Source organism: Oryzias latipes, chromosome 2 (assembly GCF_053564925.1).
Source record: "Oryzias latipes strain Hd-rR chromosome 2, Olatipes_Hd-rR_3.1".
Lineage (NCBI taxonomy): Eukaryota > Metazoa > Chordata > Actinopteri > Beloniformes > Adrianichthyidae > Oryzias > Oryzias latipes.
This window is the reverse complement of record NC_136238.1, coordinates 33,759,836-33,767,299: the sequence shown is the minus strand read 5'-3', so window position 1 is coordinate 33,767,299 and position 7,464 is coordinate 33,759,836. Positions and strand designations below refer to the sequence as shown.

General features: G+C 40.0%; 2 protein-coding genes across 2 annotated transcripts in view; both read left to right on the top strand.

The window, feature by feature from the left end:
- LOC144987317 (uncharacterized) overlaps nucleotides 1-7,464 on the top strand; it is a 406,167-nt gene that overhangs the window by 345,363 nt on the left and 53,340 nt on the right. The window lies entirely within an intron of this gene.
- LOC144986688 (NLR family CARD domain-containing protein 3-like) overlaps nucleotides 1-7,464 on the top strand; it is a 520,304-nt gene that overhangs the window by 482,773 nt on the left and 30,067 nt on the right. The gene's annotated exons all lie outside the window — the stretch shown is intronic.

The window sequence follows — 7,464 nt, the reverse complement described above, 5'->3', positions numbered from 1 at the left end:
TAAGGCTTTTAGCTTTTGGAACTTTCTTTGTTTCTATGCTTTAACTTCCAAACGGGTTTATCTAAGACAATCTGATTGTTTTTCATTTGACTTTCTAGGAACTTTCTGTTTCATCTTTGAGGATTTGGACTTTTGAAAGACTTTTAGCTGCAGTTTCATCCTTTGAACCAGATGGATCTGAATCTAGAGTCAAAGATTCTAAGGAAATCATGGATTCACAGACATTTGATTGAATTTCTGTCTGGATCAGAAACCAACAGCAGACATTTCAAGCCGTCATCTGTTCCTAATGTTCATTCCCCGCCATCATTGAAAGCTTTTGGAATAGTCCCTAAAGCCAGGCTGTAGGGGATTCAGGGATTGTGGAGCGGTTGTTGTTTCCTTCTGGGTTAAAGTGCAGTTTTGTGTAACCTCCCAAAGAGGAGAAACCCAAAAAAGAAAGGAAAAGCAAAGAGACAGGTGGAAGCCATCATGAGATTCCTTTCAAACAGGAAGTTCTTTGTCATTTCATGCACTAGTTTCATTTAGCTCTAGTTGTTGAACATTCTAGAAACTCCTAAAAACATTTTCTGTCCACTTTGAAACCATATGGGGCTGACTTGGCCTTGCTCGCTGGGATACGGCCAACATCCAGAAATCTACCAACAGACATTTTTAGCTCTAGTTGTTGAACATTCTATGTTTTGAAGAGGCAGGCTCTTCTAGAAGAAACTAGCAGGAGCCCCAGCGCTGGTCTTTGCTTGGATTTGTTTTAGACTTGTTCAGAGTCAAATGCATGTTTTAAGGGGAGGAGGATTATTTTGTTGTTGCTGTTTTTGTTCTTATTCTTACAATCCACTATATGTCCCGTGTTGAATTCTACTATTAAAATGTGGGAAACAAATGTTTATCAAATCCAAATCAATCCAAAAGCCTGGAGACTGGATGGCCGTGGTCCTCCCTTTGAACTGGACACTGGTTGCCATGGCGACCTGCACACTCACCAAGCTGGAACTTAGAAGAAGAAAAAGAGACCAAAATGATTGATAAAGCAGGTTTTCCAGGGAAATCCCACAAAGTGCTTTCCAAGCTAGAACTAAGAATATCCAGCATGCATTTGGAAAAACTCATTAGCTTCTTGTGGAAAATGATGAGTCATTGTAAAAGCATTCTATGAATGCTCAGAAAACTTCCTCTAAGGTTGTGGTTGTTTGGAGAAGTCCTCCTCTTCAAAGAAGTTCTCCTGACCATCTTCAAAGCCACTTTCTGCTTTTTCAAACGCTACTGTTCAACAAAAACTTGGTTTCTGCCACCAAACCAACCTTAGACACTGAAACAGAATGAATCCAATGCAGAAATGTGTTGACACCTTTAATTCAAAGCTTCAATCAGTTTGAATCTCATGAAGAACATTTCAAAAATCCACATTTGGATCAGGCGTCTTCATCAGAGCACAACTCATGTTTCCTGGGGGGTATTCCAGGAAGCATGTTTAAACCAGCCTGACTTTAAGCCTGAACTTTGTCTGTAATCCGCTTGAACTTGCTTACTCTGGGTATGTCGGTTCCAAAAGACCGGATATGAGTTAGCGTAATTACGCTCGACTTGGTAACCCTGGGTTAATGGGCGTGCACAGCAGGTACATAAAGACATTCTCAGTGGATCGCCGATTTCTGGAGTCACCATAGAAACGCGTGGAGAAAAAAAAAGAGAACGCTGTACTTCAGTGAGACGGAGTCTGAGATTTTAATGACGGCGTATGAAGATTATGTCCATCAAAAAATGCATCATCAAAAGAAAGAGTTTCTGCCTGTAGAAAAAGATCAGACAAAGTAAACGCACAAGTTTCTGATCTTGTTTCCATTTTCCTTGTGATGCATATATATATAACTTATCCAATTTGGCCATCTTAAATGAATTACTTCTATTGGTAACAATAAATTGAGTTATTTTATTTATTCAACCAAATTTCGTACGTCTATAAAACTCAATAATTGTTTATACAACTCAAATTTATGAATTAAATTCACTAAATGTCATATTACTCCAATTCAAATAATCTTTTTTCCATCTCAATTAATTTTATTTCTTGAACTCTCATATGTCTAAGTTTGAGCCGGCAGATATTTTCATTTTTATAAAATTAAAAAAGACGGTGGAAAAAAATAAAAATTCACTAAATAGTTTTCCGTCATTGTCATTAAAACAATGCATTGTAGGGGTGTTATTTAAACTCATCATCCTCTCCTTCACTCTCACTCATGGTGCAGAGACATAAGCATAGTAGGACAAAATAACTCGGCAAAACACAGTAAAACAGCTAAACAACTAAACAAATTTGATCAAAAACCCACACTTAAATCAAAATCCGTCCAGACAGGCAAAGGGAATGTATCCCAGAATCCTTTGCGGTGCCGATCTAACAGCAGCACCAAAGTTACACCTACTTTGTCATGGTTTGGGTTTCTTTTGTTTTGGGTTTAGCTTTATTTCTTGTTCTGTCATGTTTGGTTCTGTTTCCTTTTTTATTTTGAAAGGTGTTCTGTTTGGTCATGTTCCTGAGTTTTACTTCCTTGTCCCTATCTGTCCTGATCTTGTTCACCTGTGTCTTGTCTGCCCTGTCTGTATTTAAGTCTCGTCTCTCCCTTCCTCTTGTGCTGGTCCATTAGCGTCTTAACGTCTTTAATGTAGCTTCGTCCCTGACTGCCTTCATGCCATATTTTCATGCTATGCCACAATAAGTTTAGTTTTAGTTTTGTTATCCTGCTCTGCAGCGCTTTTTGTTTGTGATTAAACCCTCTTGCCTTGGAACCGTGTGCCTCCTGCCTCTGCGTCTGGGTCCTACCTGCTCTCCAGCCCCCCAACCTGACATACTTAATTGAATTAGTTTGAATGAAAGCAAAATAACCGTCTGAAAACTACGTGTTATTTTTAAACTGACTTAACATAAAAATGATTTATCTTAACTGAGGAAAATAATTAAGTTAGATCAAAGTAAAAAAGTTAATTTTTCCAACATCCATATGTGGTCTATTCACTCTCTCACGGTGGAAAACGTATTATCTGAGCTTCTTCATCCACTAAATCATCTTCAAATAGACACTCCATGCTGCTTTACCTCTCTGAAAACAAACTAAGCTTCAACTAAACCTGCTCCGGACCAGGTTATGTTCAGAGCATGAGTTGCTACGGAAACTTGACCTACCCTGAAACATACCTCCATTTCTGGAACCGAAAGCTGAGGTTATCAACTTCCTTAGCCTCAAACTTACCGTGAGAGCTAGCAGAACCTGCTTTCTGGAATACCCCCCCAGGACTGACTCACCAATATATCCTCATTTCCTTTACACAATCTGTTTCCATTTGGATTTTTCAACCAAGCTTGATAAACTCTATCTCTCTCTCTCTCTCTCTCTCTCTTTCTCTCCAGTTTGAATAGTCTACAGTTTGTTGTGTTTGGTTGCTAGGTAACAGGGTCTTTAATGTCTATGATGTCATGGTGGCTTTCAGAGTTGAACTCCTGAATATGACGGTAAACATTTGGATTGAACAAAAATGGGATTGAAGCTCATGCTAAATCCTGATCTCAATGCTGAAAAAACCTCCTCCTAGATTCTGGTTGTTTGGAGAAGTCCTCCTCTTCCAAGAATTCCTGAAAAAAGCCCTCATTTCTCCTGACCATCTTCAAAGCCACTTTCTGCTTTAGTTTAGTCCAAACTTGCTTTATGCTGACAACATTTACAGCTTGAATCCATCTGAAGAATCCAAGCAAACAAACCAATCTAAGTCTGCATTCATGCCACTTCAGAACCAACAAAGCATGTTTCCAGGACGCTGACTTACCAATAGAACTTGGGATTTCCTTTGCAGAATCCTTCTCCGTGTGTTTTCCTTTGTTTTTCTCCCCAAAACCTAAAGCAGAGATTTTTGGTGAGCTGCAGAACAAACGTCTGACTGCTTTAACCGCCGTTGATGGTTTGTTGTGTTTCCCTCTATAGCTGCTATGGTCTTGGTATGGTTGCTAGGTTTTTGAAAAAATTGGATTTTTTTGCAAGGCCGTTCACAGTTCCAATTAAATGTGAACTTTTGTGATCTCCAGTGTGACCGTGACCCAGAAGTGACCCGCATGCGCAAAAGAGTGAACTACGGTGAACAACGTCACTGTTGTTTGCAGAAGTAGCTAGTGTTAACAATGGATGTCAACAGCAGAGCTCTTTTTGCAGTATAGTGATCCCTTACTATAACGCAGTTTACTTTTCACGGTTTCGCTACTTCACGGATTTGCATCGTGCATTGTGTTCTGCATTCTGATTGGCTAAGAAGTCACTCCGCTTCTTCTCTACCTGTGCGTCAATAACGTTGCAGTTTAAAATGTGCACGTACGTAAAACAGCTCGCCAAATTTACATTATGTTCGTGCAAATTTTTCTTGATGGTGGCATGTCAGTGTATAAGGATCTTTTTGCAAAGCAGAAAAAAGAGCGACAACAACTGCCCATCACTATGTTCTTCTCCCGAACAAACACAGCTGCACCGCGGGCTTCAAAAGTAGAAAACACTGCAGAGCGGAGTCAGGATGCAGCGGCTCAGTCTGTAGAGCAGTGAAATACACCTGAGTCACTATTTGTCCCACTGTACTTTGTATTTTTTTATAATCATTTTACATTTTCTCCCGTTTAATCCAATTACTCGGGTCGCGTGGGCGGGGCTAATCTCCGCAATTTCAAGTCTTCTGTCCACATTGATGATTCAAATTATTATTTGACAGTACAGTACAGAAGTTATTTGTTGAAAAAAAAATGTTTCTAAAGTACTTTATTTGTGAAACAAAGGCTTGAGCCTGTAAAATGGTTTGTTCTTTCTTTTCAATGTATAATAGAGTATTTAATTGTGTAATAATAGTTAAAAAAAATAAAGCTTTCTTCTTCACGGATTTTGCCTATCACGGGTTCTTTTTGGAACGTAACCCCCGCGAAAAACAAGGGTTTACTGTATTACATTTATTTTCACAAAGGAGCAGCACAATTACAATCTTCTCATTTTACAGTCCATCGCAGGGCTCTAGTCTGTATCCAATATTGTGGAATGGGGATGTGTTTGTGTTGGGGCCGTGTGTGTGTGTGTAAGAGAGAGGAGAATGATAATAAATGAAGGCTTACCCCAGCAGAACTGCTATTGACTCTTTATTAACCTGCTCTGGAGAATCTGAGGGTCAGAACGGGGAAGTAAACCCTGAAGGAGGATCCGCCTTCGGCCCTGGAGAAGGTCTCCCCTGCACCTCATCTGACCACAGTCAGAAAGGAATAAAGTCATCGCGGGAAAGCTTCAACACCACGCTCGGCCATTTCGCTGGAATATTATCAAAAAACGCCCGGTTGCAATTGGAGCCCTGGAGTTTGGCCTGAATAGAGCTGTCACCCCAAATATGAATCCAATAGGTGACCTGCTTCTCTTCCACTGACTGGTCTCAGCAGCATTGTCTGCCGTGGTTGATGTTTATGTTCTCGTTCCCGCCTACTTTAAAGCAGAATGATGACGTTTGTGGCGTATCAATGACGTACGGTCGGATTCATGCGGCCTGGCCGTTCAGACGGAGGTTGCATTTCAAAAGATTGGATACGTATCGGATTCAGGACCACAAAGATCTGATATGTCATTCAGACTGTCATGATCAGATACAGGTCGTATAGGGGCAAAAAAATCAGAATTGGGTCGTTTCAGCCTGCAGTGTGAACGTAGCCGTAGGAGGAAAGATCTGTTAAAAGCGTTTCTTTGAGCAGGGAGGGGTTTTTCAGTCTCTGACTATAGGAGCTGCTCAGTGACCCCACGGTTTCATGCAGAAGATTATGATGATGAAGATGATTGTCCATGAAGGATTCCAGTTTCAGTTTACGTTTAGAGACCCTCAGAGCTTAAACATTCTTTTTTCAAACTTGTCCTGTCAAACAGCTGAACCGGCAGATCAGAGCTGAAGGTGTCTTCTGTTAGACAGATTTTACTGTTACAAAAGGGGTTTATGGATCTTCAGACAAACAGAGTGTATTTGTATAAACCCCTTTTGTATTTTATATTTATAATAATAAGATTTATATGCATTCCTTGTTAGACTGGGACTGAAAAGGAAAAGAAGAGAGAGAGAGAGTGGGATGTTAGAGATGGAGGACAAGTGGATAAACAGTCTTTTTTTTTTATCACAGCTGCTTGTTGAAGGCAAACTGAAGAATTTAGGGGATTTCTTGTATGTGGTGGGAGGAGGAGGAGGAGCTCTTCCCAAGTTTTGAAGAACCAGCAAAGAGAAAGCTGAGTTTGACCGAGGAGACAGAGATACGAAAGTTACTCCTGATTTCTACTTCCATCCTGGTGAGTCTGTGGTTTTATATTGTCTTCTTGTGATGAAGGTGTTGTGTCCAAATAAAAAGAATCACTTCCTAAAAGCAAAAAAGCTAAAATTGGTCTAGCTTATTCTTTGAACCTCTGAGATTTGCTGATCTATGTCTGTAAAAAAAGCAGAGGAGAAAAAAGCTGCAGGGATCATGGGAAGTTTGAACTGTTGCTGTGTTTCAGTCAATAATGTTTTCTGATTTAAACTGTTGCAGTTCTTGATGTGATGCAGTCAGTGCGCTAAAGAATGATGACGGCTGTTTCCTCTATGTGCTGTTTAAAGGCTCTGCTGTGATTATTATGGTCTGGATCTGATGCATCACCCTTTTCTGCAGAATCAGCTGCAGACTGGAAGCTTAAGCAGGCATGTTCATCATTTGAATGAAAACTCAGCATTTTATCAGAAAACATTTCTCCAGATGAATCTGATTCCTGCTGAAACAAAAACTGTTTCCATGGTGACAAACATTCAGACCCAAAATCTGTAAAACAAAATAAAAAACTTGTTAAAGTTTGTCTTTGTAAAACAAACCAAACACTTTATATCAACATTAACAAACCATATCAGTAAAGTTCCTACTGAGCTGAAATATTTGTCTTTTTGTTTATGTGATGTGAAAGTCTTCGTCTTCTTTCTCAGAAAATCTTTTTTACTGTAACCCTGAACCTTTTTAGGAAAACACCATTCCAGGAGTTTGTTTGACAAGGTTAGACTCCAGAGTTAAAAAACAGTCTTTTTCATCAAGCTGCTGTTGGTGACTTGTTGACCTCTGCTGCTGCTTCTGCACGTAGAAACCTGCAAAAGAAGAGCTTTAGTTTGTTTGCTGATCTCTATCAGTAACTAAAGTATGGGATAAAATCTTTTTCATCAAACTGCTGTTGGTGACGTGATGACTGCAGATTTTTGCTGCTCCTGCATGTAGAAACTCGCACAGGGAGGAGCTCTGCTGAAGAATCTAGACATGTTCCGACCTACCAGGGACAAGATGTCTGTTAGATAACTCACATATATAAGTGTGAGTCATTTATTTAAGAGGAGCTGTTGGGGGTCCATTGGGGTTGGGTCAGAGCAGGCTGGACCCTACCATAGACAGTAAAAAGAGAT